Source organism: Balaenoptera physalus (genome assembly GCF_965194825.1).
Source record: "Balaenoptera physalus genome assembly, chromosome: 12".
In the NCBI taxonomy this organism is placed as follows: domain Eukaryota; kingdom Metazoa; phylum Chordata; class Mammalia; order Artiodactyla; family Balaenopteridae; genus Balaenoptera; species Balaenoptera physalus.
In genome coordinates, this window is record NC_138897.1 from 3644015 (window position 1) to 3669526 (window position 25512).

General features: G+C 40.3%; 2 long non-coding RNA genes across 2 annotated transcripts in view; both read right to left on the minus strand.

Annotated features, from left to right (window-relative positions):
* The window catches only part of LOC309639751, a 303099-nt gene that overhangs the window by 225458 nt on the left and 52129 nt on the right, over positions 1–25512 (minus strand). The gene's annotated exons all lie outside the window — the stretch shown is intronic.
* LOC309639338 lies at positions 957–24511 on the minus strand. Its single transcript, XR_014251609.1, has 3 exons — positions 17957–24511; positions 12024–16771; positions 957–4971 (listed from the first exon to the last, which is right to left on the minus strand). It is a non-coding gene; the product is annotated as an uncharacterized lncRNA (long non-coding RNA).

Below are 25512 nucleotides of genomic sequence, written 5' to 3' on the forward strand. Positions count from 1 at the left end.
GCCCTGTGACTTACTGAAAGGTATCCAAGGGAAAGTAGAATTAAACCTCAAATCTCTGAAAAACTGATGTACAGCGATCCCAGAAAGCGTTTAGACCAAGGATTTCTTAGGACTCCCAAAACATAAGCCATGAGGGGTAAGAGAGATAAATTTTGACACATCAAAGTGAAATGCTCTTTTCAAGGAAGGATACTATACTGGGTGTCTTTCATGTCCCTTGGGATCCAGGCTCCACTCCGTCCAGCTCTGTGCCCCCTGAGCCTGACCCTAAAGCACGACATCGACAAGTTCTTAGTCCTCTACCAACCAGCTGGGTTCACTCATGGGGAGGCGCCCACAGGAAGGGGGAAGGGAAATCACAGTGAGGTGTGGTGTTCCTGCCTCTTGTCCTCTCTCATGGACCACAGGTTGGGTGTGTCAAATGCAGAATCAGAAGTAGACATCGTTTTGCATTGACCCTTCTCCAAGTTACAATTCAAAGATCTTTTAAAAATTGTAGCTTCTGAATGTTGCAAGGAGTTTGAGATACCTAAACCTTGTACGTGTAAAACTATACATTCACTCTTCTCACAGGTATTCAAGTGGGTAATGTGTCTTCTCTTTACTACTGTCATCCAATTGGAAACAGACAACGGAGGCTGTAACTGTAAGGGATGAGGATGCAATGGTGACTGGGAGGGACCGTCACAGACACTTCATGAACTAGTCATGAAATATGTGTAAGTGTCCTGACATCAGCTAATTAGTGATTCCTCTGGTTCACTGCATTCAACTTTTTAAATCAGAAATGATCATTATTATTTTTCTCTTTTACCAAAATCTACAAATAGGTTAAGTTTTGTCTATAGCAAACAGTACAGATCACGTTAATCATTTTAAAAGCAAATGTACTGAGTTATAATTCACAAAAGTAAAATTCTCCTTTAGTGTACAGCTTTATTAGTGTTTTTAAAATGCAAGTAGCCGCATAACCACTACCACAATCAATGTACAAAACATTTCCTTGACTCCTAAAAGTTTCCTTGTGTCCCTTTGCAGTAACACCTCACCCCAGCCCCAAACCTTGGGAAACACTGGTCTATTTCTATAATTTATCTTCTCCAGAACATCATATAATATGCAGCTTTTTGGGGTCTGGCTTCTTCCACTTAGTGAATGTATTTAAGATTCATCCGTATTGTGTGTATCAGTAGTTTCTTCTTATTTGCTACTGAATAGTATTTCATTGTATGGACGTTCCACAGTTTGGTTATCCACTCACCAATTAAAAGATATTTGGATTGTTTCCAGTTCAAGTCATCATGAATCATTCTGCTCTAGACATTTATGTACAGGTATTTGTACATGTCTTCTTAATTTTGCTGTGACCATGAAACTGTTCTAAATAAAACAAAACATCAAACATATTTTGTGGTTGCGTATATATATATATATATATATATATATATAGTATACGTTTCACATGAACTATAAAAAACATAACAGTATCTTTCTAATTTCTTCCTACAGTTTTTTGTGTTACTGTTGCCATACATTTGCTTTTATATCTGCTATAAATCCAGAATGCATTGCTAGCATTTTTGCATGAAACAGTGATTATTTAGAGAGATTAAAAATTAGAAAACTTCCTTTTAATCATGTGCAGAGTTCTTGTCTAAGTTCTGGACTGCTATCCTATTTTTTCTCCCTGATGATCTGCTGCTGTTGAATTCTCTCAGCTTTTGTTTCCCTTTAAGAGTCTTTATTCTGACCTCATTTTTGATAGATATTTTGGCTAGGTATGGAATTCCAGATTTATGGTTTCCATTTTTACCAGTGCTTTAAGATGGCATCCTGTTGCCCTCTGGCTTGCATGCTTCTTTTCCAGCCCTGGTCTTTAGCAGGCTCTGTGTGCCTGAGTCTCAGGGCTGGGGCTTCCCACAGAGTCCGACCTTCCTTCTCTTGCAGCTGATTGCTGTCTTGTGCCTTTGGTGGCTCTTGTTTAAGAAAGAGTTTCTGCCTTTTTCCTGGTGTAGTTTATTGGGTCATGGGCCTAGCAGTTTCCAGGTAGAAGGTGTTTCCTCTTATTCCCCACCTGGCCGCAGTGAGTCTGCCTATGCCAGTGGATGGCGGCATGCTTTCTGCCTCTCCTCCAGAAGGAGACCCTCATTGCATAAGGAGGAAGCATCAGGTAGGGCTCCATGCCCATCCCACGGCAGTGGCCATCCTCCTCTCCAGGCTTGCGTCATGGTCGAGTCATTCTTTGCTCTCCCACTCTACCCAGGACCTCTCATCAGCATCTGTTGGACATCTGAGAAAAGAAGCTTGTAAATGGGCACAAACCTTCCAGCATCTGACACTTCCAGGATGTCTACTCTCTCACACCTAAAAGTTTGAAATGCTTTAAATTTTTAACCGAGTTCTTCTTACCCACTTGTGTGGTGCCTGGGATCTCCTGTTCCTTGCCTCTGCCATAGGTGATGGGCGAGCACACACATGTCCGCACTCCTGCCGCCCCTCCCGGTGAGGGGGTGGGGGAATGACTCTTTTTCCTTTGGTTTAAGGTTACTTGTTTTCCTTGTGACATAACCTCTCTGATGGTTTCAACAAAACATAATGATTTTATAGTTTATCCACATCTCTCTTGTTGTTAGGGTTCCAGCTTTCTATATTCTAAAGTGAAAGCAGAACTGGGTAAGTCTCACCACCCACCTGTATTCCTCCGTAATCCATTCTTTTTACTTCTTTATTAGAATATGACATAATACACCAAAGTGTGCTAATTTAAATGTACAGCTTGATGAACTTTATTCATATATACATACATCTCTGTAACCCCATTGATATTAAGGTATAGAACATTCCAGCACCCTAGAATTCCCCTTACTGCCCTTTCTCAGTCAATAGCACACAGAGAGGGGACTTTCCTGGTGGTGCAGTTGTTAAGAATCCGCCTGCCAGTGCAGGGGACACGGGTTCGTTCCTTGGTCCAGGAAGATCCCATATGCCGTGGAGAAACTAAGCCCGTGCGCCACAGCTACTGAGCCCGTGTGCCGCAACTAGTGAAGCCTGTGCGCCTAGAGCCCCGTGCTCCACAACAAAGAGAAACCACGACAATGAGAAGCCCGTGCGCCGCAAGGAAGAGTAGCCCCCGCCGCCACGACTGGAGAAAGCCCGCGCGCAGCAACGAAGACCCAACGCAGCCAAAAATAAATAAATAAAATAGCACACAGAGAGAACCACTATTCAGATTTCTAACGTCATAGGTTGGTTTTGTCTGTTACTAAACCCCATATAAATGACCTCATACAGTTTATACTCTTTCATATCTACCGAACTCGAGTCTGTGATATTTACCTGTGCTGTTGCAGATAGCAGTAGTTTTTTTTCTTTTTTTAATTGTTGTGTAGTATTTCCTTGTATAAATATATCATGACTTATTTATCTATTCTTCAGTTGTCAGAACTTCGGCTTGTTTTTATTTTCTAATTTCTATGAACAGAGCTGTTGGGAAGACTCTTAGGCATGTCTTGGCTATGTACCCAGGAGTGGACTTCCTGGGTCAGAGTGTAGGCACGTTTAGTTTTAGTTTGCACTGCCTAACAGTTTTCCAAAGATTTTGTAGCCTTATGTACCCACATCAGAAACATACGAGAGCCCCACTTGTTCCACATACTCACCAACACTTGGCAGCATAGAAGCATCTCATTGTGGCTTTAATTTGCATTTTCAAGATGACAAATGGTGGTGAATGCCTTCTTGTAGGCTCACTGAGATATTATTATTGTGAAGCGCCTTTGTTGAATTGATGTATTACAAATACATTCCCCCGGTGTGAAGCTTGACTTCTGAATCTAATACTGGTGTCTTTTGTTAAACAGGACAACGTCAGTGAAGTGCAATTTATCAATATTTTTAATAGTTAATGATTTTTGTATTCTATCTAAGAGATTTTGTTCCCTACCTCAAAGTAATGAAAATATTCTTCTGTGCTTTCTTCTACAAGTTGCATTTTTATTCCTCAAACATTTAATTCTGTAAACTATCTTAAATGACATTTGCAATAGCTTGCTCATTTTTATTCCGATTTACTTCCTTGAGGGGTTAGGAGAATGGTGGTGTTTACTACAAGTGTCCCCTGAATTGCAGAAAGCATCATTTTCCTGCAAAGGCATTTGTCACATGATTGGTCATACAGGTTATGACAGAAAAGTTGACTTCTGTTCTAGAAAATATGGAAATTGCATTGCTTCACTCAATTACCATTTTTTTTCTTTTAGAGTATAAGCATAATTTCTAATTCACTTCATACTCAATTGCTTTTAGAAGCCATTTTTCCTCTTTCAAATTATTGCAAACTATTGGTGAACCTAACATGACTAAATTTCTGATTCAAATGGAAAATTAGTTTGAAACATCTGTAAGATTTAAATATATGATATTTGATACCAAACATCTGAATGACTCAATTGTTTGCTTTCCTCGTAGTTATTTGGTGTATCTTAGTTGAACAACAAAGAATATGTAATCCATTGATACACTATAGCTGGTAAAAAAGAGGAAAAGCCAATTGTAATTTAGATTGCATAAATGGGATAGAGTAAAAAGATTATGGGAAGGAAATTCAGCATGCTTCCTTAGGCTGAGCTGATCACCTTAGAACACTGTGTTCAATCTAGAAATCTCATTTTACAAAGGATCTTGTCAGACAGAAGTGAATATTTATGATGCTGGTGAGACGAATAGAGAGATTTAGACATGAAGATGTTTAGCCCGGAGTCGAGAGGCTTAAAAGAACACATGATAGAAGTCTTCATATGGTCCACCCTTAGCAGGTCTCATGTTCCCAGGAGGAAAGGCCCTCCCCCATGGAAGGGTCCCTCTGAGTAGGGGTCTCTCACCAAGAAGTTTCAAGCATGGGGTGTGTGAGTCTTTAAAGGGTGTTGGTGAAAGTCTTTCTGTGGGTGAAGTTCTTCTTTTCTTCCCCCAGAGCTGAGACAAAGACACAAAGAAAATATCTAAGATTTGTTTCTCAAAGGAGGGCAGGAACTATATAAGACACCTGGGGATGGGCAGGAGCAAAGAGCAAGAGAGCAGCGGTCCATTCAGACAGGAGGTGTGGGGGGCACTGCCTGGAGGGAGGCCCGCGGGGGAGGGAGCCTCTCCTTCCTCAGAGGAGGAAGCTCTGAGATCCAGAGGGCAGGGTCCAGAGTCCGGCTTCCTGGTCAACTTCAATCAACACCAGGAGTCTGGGATGTTCACAAACCCATCTGTCTATGAGCAGGGCCACTTACCCTCTGTGTGGGAACTGGGTACCAAGGGGGAACGTTGGCTGAGCAGGGAAATGAGATCAGAACTGGAGAAACACTGGCATTGGGTGGGAGGAGTGTTGGATGACAATTATTGTGCCAGGCTCTCAACAGAGGATGTAGTTCTTTAAAGGCACAGACTGAAATTCTGCCCGAAACTGGAATGAACATGGCACTGCAATTAGACCCCACTAGACCCTCCACTGCTTGCTCTGAGAGGACCAGGTCTTCTCTGGGGCGAGAGGCACGTGCGACTCCGAGCTGCCTGCCAGGTGCTGGAAGATGGCCACACAAGGCAGTGTGCTCAGAGAAACGGAGCCTTATTCTTCATTTGGAGAACTGTGCTTTGGGCTCTGTCAGATGAAGCAACTTGAGAATGTGCATGGAAATATCCCCGAGAGCTGATCTGAACTCCACCAGATTTCAAGCTCCAAGAGGAGTGTTTGTTCTGCTTTCAAAAAATCTCCAAGTTATGTGCTTGGCAATTAATTTTTGCGGATAAGAGTGGTGTAAGTGCTTTTTTTCCCTGCCGCCTTTGCATAACCCCTGTGTACTTCCAAGAGAAAAGCAGGTTTTTTATTTCTCCCCCATCTTCTTCACGAACCCAGTTCCTTGTATAGAACAAATCGAAACAGCAAGCAGGAGTGACAGTCTGACAGCCTAGTTGGTATTAACGGGAATGACAGCCAGCAAATCAGAAATCATGGCACTGCATCTGTATGAACAGCAATTTGTTCTTAGTTGAATAACTGGGAAACTCAGAAAATCACGGAGAAAGAGAAAGGACAAAAATCAAACAGACACTTTCCTACCATCCCACACCACCCTAAAGTAATTGACAAGGTGAAGAACAGCAGTGTTCAGAAGTTTCTAGTACTTACTTAAATTCCACTTCTTGACACACCCAAGGGTTTAAAAATCAGACCGAAAAAAAAAAAAAAAAGCTAAAAAATCTTTCTATTTTCTTCTTACAAGACTGGATACATGATATGTTGCCCATCTAATTATTTTATGTTAGACTTCCAGGGAGTTTCTGACTCGGTATTATCCAGAGGAAGAAATAAAATTCAGATCAACTAGAAGTACAACTTTTAAGTTACACTGTGGTTCAGAATCTTGGATGTCGTGTTTTGCACACCTCAATAGTTTATTGGAGCTTTTTTCTCTCTTCTTTTATTATTTTTGAAAAAATAACATTCATACTTCTAGTTGATAGGTGTTAGAACAGATATTTTCCCAAAGCTTCTATAGCTTTTTCTTCCCCCTTCCCCCTGTCTAGTGATTAAGAAATTAGATACTTGTTCACAGAAATCATATAATGTTACTAATTAAGGAACCATATCCCAGACTTATATGACCCTGGGAGGGACCTGGGATGAAACAGGGCAATGAGATAATGGGAAACAGGAGGGTGGTTTATTTGTGCTGCTGTGTGTGCGGAGCTGAAGTGGGGCACTGGATTGCACACATCACATGAAGTGATTTTTTTTGGCCAAGGTTTAATATGGAGTAAATATAGTAAAATTGTATCTTAAGAAGAGATTGAACAATCCAGAAACTCAAACAGAGATTCCCCAGAAGCCTGGAGTCACTAGTAGCTCAAAGGTGAGCACATATATTAGAGGTGAAGTTCTTGTAAAGCAGAAAAACTCCAATTCAACTTCAGATCCCATGTAAGGAGATTGAAAACTGTTTCCATAGACTGGAACGTTGAGCACTCCTCTTGCTTGAAGTCATCACAGCAATTGGATGTCCTATCAAGCTGGACTCCCAGGTAGCAGAAGAAAAGACTTGAGAAATTCCCTTTCTCTCTCTCTCTCTCTCTCTCTCTCTCTGTTTGTTAGAGCTAATAAAGAGTTCCTAATTAGGATGGAGAAAATTGTCCAAAACAAAAAAACTGATCAAAACGTTTAAAATATGGTGAGGATACAAGTGTCCTGCCAAAAGGTTAGTAAATAGAAGTCAGGATTCAATAAAAATAGTTTATTAAGTTTTTGCCACACAGAACAAAGATGTTTCGTCGAAAGACCTGACATCTGACACATCTCCAGGGAACAAAAAGCCTCAGGTATCTGTGAGTTCACTCCAGGGACGGGGCACATCGTGGTTTTCTATGAGAGGTCTGAAGGCAATCATACATCGCCTTAACGTGGGTAATGAGAGGTTCTGTCTTCCCAGGGATGGTGGAAGGACTGCTAAGATTCATCAAACATATGACTGTTACTCATTTCTGCTGATTCATGTGAGAATAAATGAGAGACCTTAAAAAAATCCTGGAACTTATTTTTATTGACTTTGAAAGAGGAAAAAGGATGTAGAATATGTGTAACTAGATTAAAAATAAAAGCAAGAGCATGTAGTTTTCTGGATCACTGCTTATGACATCTGAATGATGGGCTGGTAGACAGTGGGCAACATGCATCTCACAAAGACTTAAAGAAAAGAATAAGAATTTGATCAGAAGGTCTCTAACCTCAATGTGAGGTGTGGGGTAGGAAATTGGATACTGTGTTAGAAATGATATATTGGTATTTTGTAGAATGAAGAAAAATAATGGAAGAGATTCTAAGGAAAAAAATAACAATGATGATAAAGAAGAATGTGTAAAAGTGTAAGTATAAATGAAACAAATTTTTACAAGAGGGTATATATTATCTTATAGATCGCATGGAAATTTATTCTAAAGGATTCCTAATTAGAGGAAGATTACTAAAAAGAAACGATCTCAGAAGGGAGAAGAGTGTATAATATGTCATTGTAGTGACTCATGAACTTTAGCTTCAGGGAGATTGATTGCATTCCTAAGAATGCATTCCTAAGAATGCAGTGCTATTCTGAGAAGGACCTTTGATCCTAATGGCAAATTCTAGTCCTTCTCTACCCACTGCGTGATTAGAGGAAAGTTCCTTACTCTCAGGTTTGTAGACCTGATGTACCTGATGGTAGAGACGCTGTGAACACAGATTGAGTGAATTGTATAAACATATTCAGCACGATACTTGCTACATAGTACTACCCAAGATGGTACCTGTAAGAATTAGACCAGGAAATATGATAGCGCCCCCTTCTGGAAGTTAGCGAGATGCCGGCTGTGCAAGGGGCGCTTTTGGAGTTATTTGTGACCCCAGGCAGCTCCTGGTATGGTCGTGGCTGCTTCTCTGTCCTCATCACATGACCCTTCCCACTCTAAACTCAAAAGCAGTCCGTTGTCCTGTTGTAGCAAAGTGGTCCAAAGTGTTCAAAGGGAGTCTTAAGGGTGCGAGAGTTTGTCCTCAGCAAGCTGAGGGGTGAAACCAAACAGTTGTGGTCAGAGATCCAAACAGCTGAAGATGAGACCTTTGTGTTCCAGGTGCAAAATGGGACTTTTACTGCAGGTGGTTGTACCAGCTGGAGCTCACATTGTCAGGAGCGAAGATTGCAAGAAACTGAAAACAGGGTTAATGTGAAGGTCAGTTCAAGGAAACAGGTGTTGAGATCAAGACCCTGTGATCCCTACATAACATCTGAAATGAGAGCATTGTAGAGTGGAGATCAGTGGTTGTGACGTTTAGGGATGGGGATGGGCGTGCCTGGGGCTGTGAAAGGGCGACATAGGGGTGCTTGTCATGGAACTGCTCTGTGTTCGCTCTGGTGTTGGTGTCACAAACCTGCGCATAGAGCACAGTTACACAGAACCAAATGTGGACACACACTCAAATGAGTACGTGTAAAACAGGTGAAATCTGAATTAGGCCAGTGGATTGTATGAATGTCAGCTTCTTGGTTGTGATACTGTGCTGTAGTTTTGCAAAATGTTACTCCTGGTGATGAGTATACAGGATCTCACAGCATTATTTCTCAGAATTGCTTGTGATTATATAATTAATTCAAAATAAAAAGCTTACAAATTTTTTAAAAGAAAATGTTCTTGAACACACAAATTAAAAAGAGACTGGCTGTGGAGAAGTATGAATACAGGATGAGATGGAGCTCTATAATACGGGGTAGGAAGCAAATGTCGACCCCTCCCCCAGAAGAAGATGGGCAAATAGTGAAGAAGCAACAGCACAAATTTAGCAGAAAGGATGCTGTCGGAGTGAAAGGCCATTCCAGCTATCCAGAGATCTGATGGAAAATCTCACTCTACTAAAAAAGAAAAATATTTTACTTACTACACTGTTTATTACCCTGGAGGGAAAAAAAAAAAGACTGAGGGAATAATGAGGGAAGCTTTTTTGTAAAGATTTAGTTTTACAAATAATAAATAATTGTTGCAATACAGAAGTGATAGGAAACTCAAGAGGAAGCCATTGTGCCATCTGTAAATTAAAAATAGCAAAGGAAGTGAAGAAGAAGCACTTTCATAGTTTTATCCTAAACTTTAGAAAGGTCCGTATCAAAAATTCCCAATAAAACATTTCCTAAGCTATAAAAAAACACATTGCGTTCTTAAAAAAAATTCAGATAAAACAATGAGAAAATACCCAGATAATGAACACAATAGAATAAAGAGTAGATAGCAATTAATATTTACAAAATGGTAGCTGCAAATGATAACTACAAATGATTGAGCATTGCATGAGGCACTTTGCTAACCTAATGCCTTGCCCCCCATCCTTCTCCCTCCTTCTCCTTTATGCATTGAATAAACTTAACCTTGTCACCAAAAATTAAACCACTGAACCTAGAAATGATTTTCCCATCCCAGTTTAACCTAGAAAGCCCAAATCAGGATCTAATGGGTCCATATGTGTTTCCCTCACAAATGAGCAATTGGACACATTCAACAAAAAAGACAACTGTGTAAAACAGTCATATGGTGAGGATTGCATTTCTATTTGCTTGTAGAAAAATGTATGGTTTTCTGTTTTATTTTTACTTTTTAAATTGTTTCTCCTGGCACCATCCAAAATCTCATTTGTAAATATTACTTTGGGCCTTTTCGAAACTAGTAGAATATCAAATTTGCGTCTTTTCTTCATCAGTCCCAGGGTTTGATTTGCATTGCAAGATGCCAGACTGGCTGTTGGTTTCCCTCAGGCAGTGTGATCATCTCACGATGAAGTTGAAGGGAATCTTGTGCCTTTCAGGCATCTTGTGAAACACAACAAACACCTCCCTGTTTCCAGGAAATCTTTTCTTTCCTTTTTTTTTTCTTTTTGTCAACATAAATTCTAAACAAAACAGAAAAAAGTGAACTAGCCATGGCCCATCTGTCACAAGAAGTCTGTAGGCTGCTGCAGTTACTTCCGCCTTGTCAGCCAATCAGAGACGTGGTTGAGATGATCTCAAACAAGGTTTACAAACAGTTGTTGCCAGGAGCAATCTTCGTAAGATGCTGGAATGTAGCTGTGGGATTGGGGATGGGGGCGGGGAAGAAGAAGTGTCTGAGCTTCAGGGTGATGGGAAACAGTGAAGTTAAACGGGTGTCTAGGTTCTAGAACAACTCATGGCCCTCTGTTTTCACCTGTGTGTAGAATCTCCAAGAAGAAGAAATACAACATAGCCCTTCTTTGGCAGCTCCCCTGCACCTTCTGCAGTCCTGTTTCACAGAAGAGCACCTTGGTCAACACTGACCCAAATCATTCCTAACCTGTAGCCAGGGCTCAGGGTCATTAGAGATGGGATGACACAAAAGGAAGAGAAAATCCCAACACTAACACTCACTGTTAAAAAATACCATTCACGGCAAGAGTCCACCTACAACTCTACCAAGGCAGCATTCCTCAGACAGATACGGGGTCGTGTGGAGGTGACTAAATCTATCAAGAGGTGCTTTGAGTCAGTCCTAGATGTTTCCAGTATAACTTACTGCAAACTACCCATCCATCTCTGCCCTGAATCAAGCACCCCTTACTCATAGCTACGGGATATCCATTTCAGACAAAATGCTGGATTGTAAGTACTTTACACCATTTTGGACCCACACCTAAAATGCCTTTAGTGAAGGATGACCAGATTTCACCAGGCACGTTCTTGCTGGACTGGCTTCAGACTCTACGTAGGTACTTAGAAACTAGTCATCTCCGTGTAAATGTCACCCCTTCTCTTTCCTTTTCCAGTCTCCATTGTCAATTTTATGACACCTGAATTTTGGTCGTTTCTGTACATATCAGACTCCTCCAAATAGCAAGCCCATAAAATAAATTGACCAACTTAATTTCTAAATTGATAATATCAGTCAAACTGTATTATAGTAGCAACCTTAACAAGCCAGGAAACGAAACATGAGCACTACAGCGAAAGATGGGTACCTCCCTTAGATTTCATCATCCTCATCATTGCTGGAGATCTCTAGGTGGTTCTGGTGTGATGGCAGAGCAGTGTGTCTGCTCCCACAGCATTTGAAAGGAGACCCCACTACACTAATGGTATTTTCCGGGTGGGCACTTTAGTTGGTTGTAACTTTGGTTGCCTCGGTCATTCATCCTAGAGTTTTAGATACTTAAAATAAGCATCTGTATTTTCTTACATATATCATGTCTTAAATGACTATTTAATCTTGACTTGGGGTTTTGAGGTAAAGTAATATACATCACCATACTCAGACTAAATGAATATCAAAGAATGAAAGTCTAGAATTTGGAGCTAAAAGGGAAAATCTTGATTTATAGAAAATGAAGACAACGGAACTTGGTATAGAACTAATTGTCTGAAAAGTTAAAGGTCACCTTGGAGAATTCAGAATAGGACCCCCCCATCCCTCACACTCTCTTAGGAGATCTGAACCCCCCAGCGTGCTCCTCTCTCACACACTTGTAGACACTGGAACCTCCAGCAGATGAGATGAGAAGCCAGTAGGAAGGGTGGATGAGGTCTCTTCACTAGATTTGCCTCTTCGTGTCAGGGAAGGACTATAATGCAAGCAGAGGTCAGAATTACCATCAGGAGGACCTGTGTTGCTCCCTGACTCTGTCATCACAGAGTCCTGAGTCCTAATCAGGACCTTCTGCACTTTATCAAAACAGAACTGCACATGATTTTCTCATGTGGTCAGAGAACCCAACACAATCAGAATAAGAGAATATTCTCCTGCCATTTAGCAATCCCATACTCACCAGACATTGTAAATTAAGAAAGGGACTACGTGTTATAACCTGAAAGAGGGAATTTGCCAATATTCATGATGTGGAAAGTGAAGGAGACATGTACTTTCTTCTAGACATGTACTAAACATGTACTTTTAGACATGTACTAAATCGTCTGCTGGAAAATGCCCAAGTGCACCTACCAAGTTCAAGAAAATTTAAACAGAAAAACAAATGTGTGGACCTATGAAATGGAAAACTTCCCAGAAGCAACAAAGGAAGAAGAGAAAGAATATATATTACTGAAACTGGTGTTCTATAAGAAAAGGTGAAAATTTAGGAGACACATGATTTGGTATCCTCAAAAAGGAGCATGTATATATGGCAATGTTAAAGAAGAATGGAACTTAATAGAAAAAAAAGAAAAACGGAAAGGCAGAGAAGCAATAGGATATAAATGGAAATTTTAAAAAGAAATCAAGTAACCAGAAAATTGATAGGAGAATTAAAAGACTCAGTGGAGGCAATAAAAACAGACTTTACTTTGCCAACACCGAAATCAGTGACGAGGACTGCAAACTTGAGAAAATGGGGAACATGAACAATAAGATAAAAAGAATGACAATGTAGGAAAAAAAGAGAATTATTCGACCTCATAATTACAGATGGAAGATAATCATTTAATCTTACATTACTTGTAAGAGAAAGTAGAATGTATAAAATTAATTATGAATACCTGTTATCAACTATGGCTATCAAAATAAATCCAAAAAATATTGAAAAAATGTATATTCATGTATAAAAAAATCTATAAATTAAAATGGGTCTAAAAGCTGAAATAATATGTGATGAAAAAATCGATGGGAAACTGATAAAGATAGGAACTAAAAACAGAATTATTGACCTCAAAATTGAAGGCAAAATCTGGTAAACAAGAGAGAGAAAGCAACTTAGCATTTATAAAAATAAAAAGCATGGCATGTTGCTAAGACGGGGCACAGCAATAATTTTATGTCATAAAATTATTTTCTTCTATAACAATAAAAAATTTAATTATCTGAGCATTAAAGAACTAATTTTTAAAAATTTCTTACACTGTGTTAGTTGCTATGCTAGGTACTTTATCAACATTGATTAAATGAACATTTACAAAAACTCTATGGAACTGTTATCTCCACATGGCCGGATAATTTGTGCAAGTTCTCACGAAGGGAGGGACCACGTGTGTTAGCACGTCTGTCTATCCCGAAGTGGGAACAAACTGTGTCCCAGGAATTGCAGGACAGTCCGTATGGCAGGAACAACGTGAGCCAGAGATCCTGGCCATCTCACCTAACTTTTAAATATTTTGGAGTCTTTACAGTGCAGATGCAGGAGTGGCAGGAAGCAGGTTCAGCTTTGAAAGGACCACTGTGGCTTCTGTACAGAGAACAGCCCACAGCGGGGACGGGAGTGAGAGGCAGGATGGAGGTGGTGGAGGCTGCATGGGGAATGAGTATGTTTGTGGTAGAAAACAGCACCCACGGGACTGGCCGACAGATCGGCTGTGGACACGCAGGAGAAGCGTCAGGTCTGAGTCCCAGGATTGGGTCTTGAGCAACAGAGTGAATGTCTTGCCATTTATTTAGAAGACTACAGGGGGAGAAGACGTTTTGGAGTGTGGATTTGGTTTAGATGCCTATTAGACCATCATGTAGATATTTGGAGAGGGATAAAATATTGAACTAGAAATAACTGTTGAGTAGTCATTAGATGTAGGAGTTTGTGGAGAATTTTCTGTGGGGAGTTTACCTCCTGGCTAACCAGTAACCAGATCAGATGCTGATCAATGGAGACAAATGACAACCTAGTCTAGAACTGTATGTGGTCAAAACATGCGTGTGAAAAGAGAAAAACTGGTTCAGTCACCTAGATATTTTTATCTACATCATGTAGAGGACTGATTATTTTTATTCTTGATTCAAAATGTCACATTATGAAGGTCTGGCATACTATGGTAAAAACAATGCAGGATAGAGTAAACTAACTTTTCTTTCTGATCGTAAGACAGAGATTGGAGAAAAATGTTATGAAGAATCTAAATGGTGGAGGACTTGGATGTGTGGTGAAAGGGAAGAAAGACAAAGTAAATGCCTGTGTCTGGGTTAAACTGTGGGATACACAGAAGGAACGAAAGGAATTTACTACTTGGAGATCACAGACAATATACTTACACTCCCTGCCCATGGGGACTGGGCAGGTGAGAAGGCATGTATACTCTTATAGAAAGAGCACAAGGAGTTTATTTATCAAGCTTTAACTGATGTGCACGGTTTCTCTATTGAAAGTGAGTTGTTTGCTTCCTTAATGCCAACCAGTCACTCACATCTCCCATGTAGACTAACTACCCAGCAGTTTATTTCATGTTGCTGAGCACAAAAAGGTGAAATGCAATAAATAAATGGTTTACAATGCCTTCATACGTTGCCTAAGAAATATCATCCATGCTATGCTAAAGCTGAGTCTTACACAGGTTCTTCCAGGGAATAAACAATGAGCAAACACTCACCATTTGTGGGTTATATAACTCAAATATCAAACTAGATAAGCTTAATAAAAGGAAAGGAAAATGCCAAGCCGATCCCACTCCACTTGCAAATATTCTTAGCAAAATTTAAGTAAACTTAATGTGGCATGCATTAAAAAAGATAATATATTATTCTCAAATTGAGTTTATTTTGGAAATGCTGTATTCTTTACTGTTAGGAAATCTATTAAGGTAACTCACCATATTAACATCTCAAAGGAGACAATCTTATGATCACCTGGAAAGATGCATGAAGAGCATCAGATAAAATAACGCTACTAATACATTTAATCTTGTGCCCCAGGCAGTCAACTAAATCCTTACATTCATCAATTCAATTAGTCTTCATAACGATCCCATGAGGTGGATACTCCTATCACCTACCTCATTTTACAGCTGAAGAAACAGAGACACACAGAACTGAAATAATTTGCCCAAGGTCAAGTGTAAAGTCAAGGGTGGGACTGGGTTTTGAATGCAGACCCTCTAGCTCTGCACCCAAGTACAACAAATATTTCAATATGTTCATATGCAGGTGGGCAAGTAAGCAGTCTCCAACTTATGGCAGATTTGGTTGAAAATTTTGTTTGTATTTGGTTAGTAAATTCATTTTCTAATTCCCACAGTGTCTTGATGGAATGTTCAATAAATCTTTGCTGAATGAATACATTTCTCTTCCCATTGACAAAATACTAGTCTTCTGGGATTAAATAGAATTAAATTATAATAATCTTAAAGTTCATCACTAAGAATATTGTTTTAGCTTACTTAACGATCCTTTATAACCTTATTTCTATAAACAAATTTAGATTTTTTCTTTTCTTTTTCTTTTTTTGGCCAAGCCCTGTGGCATGCGGGATCTTAATTCCCCGACCAGGGATCGAACTCGTGCCCCCTGCAGTGGAAGCGCAGAGTTCTAACCACTGAACCACCAGGGAATTCCCAGATTTAGATTTTCTTAATATTCTGTGCTGTGTTTGGAGAGGTGGTAATGCCTAGCTGGTGCCTACTTTCCTGTAGACGTATGTATGTATACATATGCGCAAACACAGTCGGGAGGCGAAGCAGACTTGAGTTCAAATTTTAGCTTGTCTCCTTACACATGTGCGACTGAGAAAGTCACTGAATTTTTCTGAAACATTGTTTCCCATCTGTAAAATAAGGTGGTGCCTGTTAGAGGTGGCAAAGTGACTCATATTTAGCTCTGACTGACTGATTCTGAGGGCAGATGGGGATTCTAAGTATGAAGAAAGGGGGACATGAGATCCAAACTCTAATTCAAATTATGAAACTTTTGTGACCCATCCCACCGCAGCCTCAGACTAATGGTGACTAGAGTTAGTCCTGCAAGCTGTTTGTTTAAAAGGAAAAAGGGAGGACAGAAAGAACCGTGCATTACTTTTCTATGTCAGCGAAGCTTTGCTCTAAACTTTATGCAAAAAAATTAATTTTAGTGCATAAGCCCCTTCTGTTCAAGATAATCAGAACCCAAATTTCACACTATAGAACTGGCACAGTATAGATGCTCAAACATATTTTTGGAATGGACAAATTGTCCAAGAATATAATTTCTGCTCCTTCTGGCCTCACCTTCAGATTCTCCATCTGAAGATTTGACCACAATCCTTCAACTGTCCTAAGGTCCCATACCTATTTCTCTTGTTTTCTCTTCCCTTGGATGCTTGAATCTTGCCTTTGTCTTTCTGCCATTTCCACTACTCTTCTCTCTGTTTTCTGTCACATCCACTGTTCAAGGGCCAAACCGCAGTGGCGTGAGTTGAGGACAGCGCCCACCCGCTGAGCGGCCAGCAGGAGCGCGCGGACAGCCCCGCAGGATTTGATTGTGGTCTGGTCTGCACAATCTCAGAACCACCAATCAATTTAAGGGAAAAGCTCTAGTTTAATCAGCGCTGTAAAAAACACATCAGTCAAATGAATATATCATTTAGACCAAATCATCGGGGACCTGGCTGACTTGCTCACTTCCCTGCGGGCTGGACTAAGGTGGGGACCCCCGATCTATGCTGGCCAAGTGGTCAGCATGGGGGTGCCCGCTTTGGTCCAGCAAACCCTCCTGCCAGCCTCTGCTCTGTCACAGTCGCATTGGCACAGAGGGATCCAGGTACGCCCAAATCTCATTTCGTGGAAATGTGGCCGCTAGTGTCCAGCGACGAACGTCCTGCATCCAGATTCTGAGCGTAAGGAACACGCATCTGCGCAGGGCTGATCTCTGAAGGAACCACGTATGAGTGGAGAAGTCATAATGGAATCTTGGAGCCGCCAACACTCGCCAAACACAGCCAAACACTCAGGCTATATGCAAGGCCCAAAAAGAGAGAAAATGAATCTGGCTGGCTAAAACCAGAAGTGGGGATAGGTGATGCAGAACTTCCAGCGGGAGCCGTGAAGCCCAGGCTCAGCATGATGCATGGGGTAGGATGGTGCCCAAGGAAATGGGCACTAGTTAAGGTCTGAGCTACAGTTGATGGAAGAGAGCTGGACACGTTTGAAAGGACTAAAATAACGAAGGAGAGGATGAGGATTTGTTCTCTGTTAAAGCCAGTGCCCAGCAGGACTCCCGACAGAGAACCCAGGCTAGGTGGCTCCCTCTGCTTCTGGCCCTGCGTCCCTGTGCCCTGGACCCTCCCTGCAGGAGCAGGTAAGAGCATGGTGTACACAGCTGGGTGCGGGGACATCGCCGCCGCTGCAGTTCATGAGGGATTTGTAAAGCCCTGAATGCTGAACAAAAGACAAAAGGACACAGCTACTGCTTTAGGGGATTTAAGCTCAAAGAAATGTGGCCCGAACATGGCTTGGCTCCAAATCCTGGACCGCACACCATCTCTCACTGTCTTTCTACTCTTGGCCTTTTACCTTTATACCTGATGTGTTTTCTTTACTGTTACTGAGTTTGAAGCAGACAAATCAAGCACTGCAGAAGAATATCCAACCCGGGGAAGGAGGGGGTCCCACAGATATTAAATTACTGCCGTCGTGTTTCCAGGCACCCGGGTTCAGGGCAAACACGAGACCCCAGGGCAGTCACAGGGCAGTGCACACTGCTCCCCGACTCACGTTTAGCAGAGAAGGCCCACCTGCTCAAAGTCCTCCTGGAGTTGGGGCCCAGGGTACCCTGAGCCTTGATCCTCTGCGCACCCTAAGAAATTCATCACCAGGCTCTTGGACTGCCCAGCTCCAGGTGGGGCTGCAGTTGTTACCTGTTACCATAGACACCACCGCCCTCCCCAGGTGTTGCCAGGTGGGTATTGCTGACACCAGCTTGGGGCCAAACCCAGGAATGCTGTTCTTTGTTCTTTATGGTGTCACCTTTCTCTCCTAACAAAGGTGAGATGATTATTAAATTAAGCTCCTTGCTTTTCCTGAATGTCTCGCCATATTCTTTCTTATGGACACATTTCGTTTATTTTAATTCTTGATTTTCTGAATTACAGAAGTTACCTATGACCTGTAGAACTAGCAGACCAATGGAATAATTCAAGAGCAGATCAGAGTCTTCCTGCCCTGCTCCATTTCTCTCTCCAAAGCCCGTTCCCCCCATGCCAGCACCAATATCCGCCACATCCCCTCCTTCAGTTCTCTTACTGCAAACATGCAATCATCTTCCAAAAAGTGGGATAGTATCATGCGTAACAGCCTGCAACTTGCCATTCCCACTTAAAAATACATTAATTGGCATAGCGGTGGCTCATTCTGTAATATTTGCACAACACTCCGTAGTAGGTCTGACTCTAAAGCAATATATCTGACTGTTCCCCTTGATAAAGTATAACACAATATATTTAGCCACTCCTATTGTGATTCATTCTTTGAAAACAGCATAAGCAATGTTGTACTCAACCGCCTTGAGAATATATCCTTACGGACGGGTACTGATTTTGTTTTCTGTTTTTGTTTTTCTCTAGGAGAGATTCCTAAAATGAATTGCTGAATTCAAGAGATTTATATTTTTAATTTTAAGAAATGTTTCCAAACTCCTTTTGGAAAAAAAATCTGTAGCACTTCGTACTCCACGAGGAAGCTTTGAGAGTACCCTCTTCCTTGCCTTCCAACAGCATCAGAAGTTATCATTTTCCTTAATTTTTTTGCCGCTCTGATTGCATTATCACTTTAATTCCCACCTCCCTGACTCTACGCACAAGTTAGCGTCTTTCTAGGTTTATTGGCTCTCATGAAGTGCTTGCTCATACGAACAACTTTCCCAGATTATCTGTAATGTTTAAATCAATTTTAGGAGATTTTTATATATGGGGGAGGGCAATCTTTTGTTACATGTGTTAAAATATTTTCCAACCTTCTGATTCCTTTGATTTCTGTTCGTCATTCTTTGCCACAGAAAAATGTTTAATCTTTGTGCAGTTGAAAATGCCTAGCTTTCTCTTTCACACACATTAAGTATTTAATTTACATGCTTCCTCAAGCCAACTTAGTTTGCCAAAGGCTTCCTGGTATTTTAAAGGCCATAAAGTTGTCATTCTCCTTGAAAGTCTTACATAGATTCTGACGGTGTAGGAATAGTCTCATCTATTTGAGTTGGTTTTGTTTTTCCTTTTCTCATTTAACAACTTTTATGTATCAAATCTGGCAAGTCTATTAAGAGTGTTATTGGGGGAAAAAAGTTCATCTGGAAACTGAAAATAGACCAGAAAATACAGAGTGTAAATTTTGCAATTTCCCATTGAGTTAAATAATTTTAAGTTTGGGTGTGTTTTTGCCTAGCACTTGACTTTCGCTTCTGAAATAAAATCTTAGCATGCCTTTGCAGCCCCATTTCTCCAAAGACGGGCAGAAATAGATCCTGTTTCTCCTCCTCCTGCACATCTCAGAAATATTGGCCGATGGAATATGAGTAGAGGAAAGAATTTGTGATTGACACGGCTAGCAGAAGAATGACAATATGGTGAGGGGGAAATGGGATGGTATTATGCATATTAGGAGAAAAATGGTAGATTCTGTTGCGAGTAATGTATATTCAACACTGATAGAATTAAATCACTGAAATGTGGTTTTGGTATGAATAGTAACAGGAAATTTATAACCATTGCTAATTATAGAAGACGCAATGGGATTATTATTTTTTCCTCTCCAATGGCCCAGAGATCACACTGAAAGGTAGTGGAGATTATAGGTAGATGGATAGATAGAGAGATAGAGAGAGAGAGAGAGATAGAGAGATAGATAGATAGGTAGTACAGAAAAAATGAAAACAATAAACAAAAGGGAAATTTTCTAAAAAGGCTTTTTCTAAAATCGTGGCTTAATAAGTTTTTGCTCATGCATGTAAATGATGTACCAACTTATAAAAAACAAACTTCTCTATAAAGTTAGCTAAGATAAAAATGGAGATGACAACAATTTCATTAGAGAGATAAGACACCGAACTGAGAAGCTGGAAGTGTTCATACAAGTTTTTCTCTATGAAAATGATGTGCCCCCCCATCAAATACAAACCAGAGTAAGTAACTGAAAATGGCTAAACATATGGGGGCCCAGGCTCCTTTTAAGGCCTCCCCAGAGCCTATCCACCGTAACATCTTCCATATCAGATCCTTGTCTCATATCCGAACATGTTTTTCCCTAATATCACATTTATTTTGACGTGGATTTTCCCATACTAAAAATTGGGAACTTGGTTCCACTTAAAGAATATAGTTAAAATGGAAGAATTTTAATCTATTTTAAATAAAACACTGTATGTATTAGTAGCAAATTGGTTAATAGAGTTTCCCAGAACATGGTTGCAATCATTGGGTTTACTTCCCAAAGCCAGACAATAGTCAAATTCCTAACTTCGTGCTCCATTGGATTTTTTCCTTCTCGTTCTCATTATGATTATTTATGTTTATTTGTATTGCTTTGCTTAATTACATGTTGTGTTTCATATATCTTGTGTTATTTCTGAAAAATGGCATTTAAAATGAGGTGAAAGTAAACAGGTAACTGTCAAGAGGAGATGACAGTCTGTTAATTTATGTAAAGTGTAACCAACCAGATGTTCTAGAAAATGCTTCAGTCAGAAATAAAGACTCCTATAAACACAATACTGTTTTTAATAAACAGGTAATGGCTGCATGTTGTGATGAAAATAGTTTTTGCAGGAGGACTTGGAGGGCTCAGTCTAGACCCAGGAAGAGCAGGGCAGGAGTTACAAAGGCAGAAGCCTAGAATCCTGGTGGGTTGCCCAGCGGCTGAAGCACTCCCAGCCATAAGAAAGTCTGGAGTGAGCGACGAGCTTGGTCACTCTGCTCTTATAATGCTCAGTGTCAAAGAAAAGTCTGATGTTATCAATGTAGCTGCTGTGTTACCAAAAGTGAGCTTTCAGGTTCTAAAATCTTACAGACCAAGAGTGGACACTATTTTTATTACTAGTGACTAATATTTATCTAATACTGGAGGGGCACATGTCAACATCTAGGGAAGAGCACAGATCTTTATTTATGTTATTATTTACCTCTTTACAAAGGGTACCACACACTTAGCCATCATCATGTTCTTGCCAAGTAAATGGTTATGAAGTTTATTGTCCTGGTCAGTTTTCTTCCGGTGATACACTTAAGTCTTTCCACTCAAGTTCGCCCTGATGAGTTTATAACACAATCCAGAAGCCAATAGGCAAGTCTCAAATTTGCAATTCTAGTTGTGGGATTCAGATGTGCTAGTTACCACCACTCTAAGATGCCTTAACTTATTCCATTGTATTTAACTAGAGTCTCTGTTTCTAGAAAAACTAAAATACCAATTTGGCAAAAACAAGACTGAAAATTAAACTTCCATCTTTGAAAAGAAGGTAACTATAGGTCGAAGTGAGTCATGAACTTCCGTGTTCCTCCCACTCATATGTCTAGATATCTGCAGCAAAGACTTGGCCGTCTCTGGAATTTGATGAGTAAATCAGTCCTTAATGGTTAGAAGGAGTTCTTGAATGGTTGACTACATATTTCTGGACAGCCTTCCAATCTCCTGCCTTGAAGGTCACTTGTAGATGGGCTCAAGATATTGCCCAGGCTTCCTACAGGAAACAGACAGTTACATACAATCTTGTCTATGTTTATCTTCTTATCTTCTCTCTTTTATAAAATCCTTCTCTCAAAAACAAAACGCGACTTTCCTTGTGTAGAGTTTTTGGACACCTCACTGGAGTGAGCAAATCTTTGCTCTGTAGGAATGTTTTGGGCCTTCACGTCGGGGGGCCCCAGCGGGTAACTTGGAGAAAGGATTCTGCCCATCTGTATGCAAATGAACATATCAACAGTCTGTCTTGTCAAAATCCATTGTGTCACAATTATTACCGCAAGTCCCACTTTGCTGCCAGGATTTTTACATTCATGACAGCTACAAGAGGATGAACTCTCTTCTTTTCTTTCTGTCTCTCTTTTTTTCTCTACAGGCATATGGTTTACCCAGGCCCAGCAGAGTAAGCCAGTATAAACGAATGGAGCCACCAAAGAGATGAGGTACTAAGATAACAAACCTATGTTTACCAAAGGGGAAGGGGGGGAGGGATAAATTAGGAAGTTGGGATTCACTTATACACACTACTATATGTAAAACAGATAACCAACGAGGACTACAGTATAGCACAGGGAACTATACTCAGTATTTTGTAATAACCTATAAGAGAAAAGAATATATGTATATATGTATGTATATATTGGGTTTGCCCAAAAGTTCGTTCAGATATATATATATCTGAATCACTTTGCTGTACACCTGAAACTAATACAACATTGTAAATCAATTATACTTCATTTAAAAAATGATGACTATTTAAAAAGAAATCTAAAGAAAGAATGCCTTGTAAGTAAACCAGAGTGGCTTCCTTCTAACTGGCCAGCATTGCTTATCTATTGTGCTGTGTCTCTCTTTGATAGAAATGACCCACCAATAACTCATAGGTGAATAATTTCTTTCTAAATCCCATCCCTACCCCTGAGGTTGCTGCCACATGTGCAGCCTGTTTGGACCAGAAGTCAGGTTTACTCCAGACACTGATGACTGAGAGCATGGACGGTATAGTACAGGATGTGTTTACTCCTGCTGTTTCTACAGAAATCGTTCTTTAAATGAGTGTCACATATGATCTTATCATTATGAGCAATTTCATATGCCAGGGACAGCATGGGTTAAAAGCAAAGGAAGTTTCAAAGACGAAACTTGATTTACTCATGAATATTTTACTTCTACAGACTCTGTTTGTTTAAGCTATGGGTCTAAGAGCCGACCTCGGAGATAGGGCGGGTTCAGTTCCAGACCACTGCAATAAAGCGAGAATCACAGTAAAGAGTGTCACACGCATTTGTTTGGTTCCCTAGTGCATATAAAAGTTACATTTACACTATACTGTAGTCTATTAAGTGTGCAATAGACTTGACACTTAATGTGCTAAGTGTGGCACATTATGTCTAAAAAACAATGTACATACCTTAATTAGAAAATACTTTATTTATTGCTAAAAAGTGCAAACCATCATCTGACAATGCAGGGTTGCCACAAATGTTCAATTTGTAAAAAAAAAACCCGCTATATTTGCAAAGCATAATAAAAAATGATATGCCTGTATGCAGCTAGGACTTCTACATGTTTTGTATGTAGTTCCACACAAAATAAAATCATTCTTTATTTCAACTTGATGTGGTTCTAGGTTCTTCTTAACCCCTGACTTTAATGCTGCTTTTTCTAGATGTTTTCCTGAGCACAAACATGAAGGTATTATTAATGCTAGTCTTCTGTTCTTTTAAGCACCTGCAATTCCCTTTTACCTCTGAGTAAAAGGTAAGTCTGTCTGAGACTTAGCCCACAATTTGAAGTACATTCTATGTCATGGAGCAGAGTTTATTTATATGTAAAGTGGAACTAAATTGCAGCTTACTTACCTTACATATGATATACACTCTGATAGTTTCTGTTCTACTATATTCCTTAACATTCTCTACTCTTCTATTTTATAAAGAGAAATAATCTTAACCCACCCAGTTGTTTTCACAGACCACTCTTGGACTTCTTGGGAGTGATGGGGTGCAGAGGATGCCGGGGACGTTACCGGTGGGGCTCCTGAAACCACAGTCACACAACAGCCTTGGCTGTTGGCGTATAAAGTAGAGATGAGGACTGAGGGAATAATTTAGAGACTCCTGGCAAAAAGGACATTTTCTTTCAATTATTAGAATAATGGGGAAGGTTTGAAAGACCTCAATAGGTAAAGATGGATGAACTCTTGGTAGGGGATCTCTCACCAGGCTGATAATCACCTCTGTCACCTCTGCCTTGAGAGCCTATGTGGTCTTGAAGGCATTTCCGATTTATGACCTCAAGAGTCAGGTTAAGACTGGTTGAGATCCAGAGTCGGACAACTTGGATTTGAATCCTGACTCCACCACTGACTGAAGGTGCGACTTCAGCAGGTTCCTCTGGAGTTTTCTGGATGTGGCTCTGTCTCTTAGATGTGTGTCTTAGGTTGCCAGCCTCTCCCTGGAGGAAAGGGCCGCTTTTTCTGTTCTGGACAGCTCTCTCCAGCCCCTGCTCTACGTGCCCACAGATTTCTCTCACTCCCACCTTTCACAACCCCAGGTCTTTCACAATTTAGTGAGCTTTAGAGATCATCCAGCCAAATTCTAATTTTGGAGTTCAGTAAACTGATTTTTTTTTTAAATTTTATTTATTTAATTATTTATTATTTATGGCTGTGTGGGGTCTTCGTTTCTGTGCGAGGGCTTTCTCTAGTTGCGGCAAGTGGGGGCCTCTCTTCATCGCGGTGCGCGGGCCTCTCATTATCGTGGCCTCTCCTGTTGCAGAGCACAGGCTCCAGACGCGCAGGCTCAGTAGTTGTGGTTCACGGGCCTAGTTGCTCCGCGGCATGTGGGATCTTCCCAGACCAGGGCTCGAACCCGTGTCCCCTGCATTGGCAGGCAGATTCTCAACCACTGCGCCACCAGGGAAGCCCTGTAAACTGATTTTGTACATAAGCAGATTGAGGTTAAGTGACTTTCTCATTTGAAAGTCCCATTTTAACCTGATATGTTAGGTCTAAACACCGGTATTTCTTGGTATGAGAAAAACTGAGCACTGAAATTTTCAGTATTCCCCAATTAATGTGATTGCTTATGAATGCCCAATTCCTTCTCTCATTCTGTTGTGTACGTTTTCAATATTTGGAAATTCAACTTATGGCTTCCTCCTTGAAGGTCATAAGCATCACTGTTTTCCACATACAATTATTTTCCATTTAGATGTATATCTAGAGTGAAGTGATTTCAGAAAAATTACAAAAAATGATTATCAAGCAATTTTTACTTGATAGAAAAAAAATCCAAATGAGATAGTGCAATAGTTATTGAAAATGTAGTCATACAAAATTACACTCCATGTTACTTTTCTAACTATGTGAGGAAAACGCCACTTAATATCTGAATGGGTCTCTCTTCCTATTTAATGGGCAGCCTTCTTTTACCACTTCAGGTATTTAGGTAACTGAAATTTCTATGGACGCCCATACTAGATTCCAAGGAAATTGTTTTTTATTAGCCTAAAAAGATAATCTTAGGATGGTTTATGATCTACCTCTGAAACATTTTATTCCCAAATATTTGTGAGCACTAAGTATTCTTAGTTTAGGAAGCAAAAGGTCAAGTAGCAA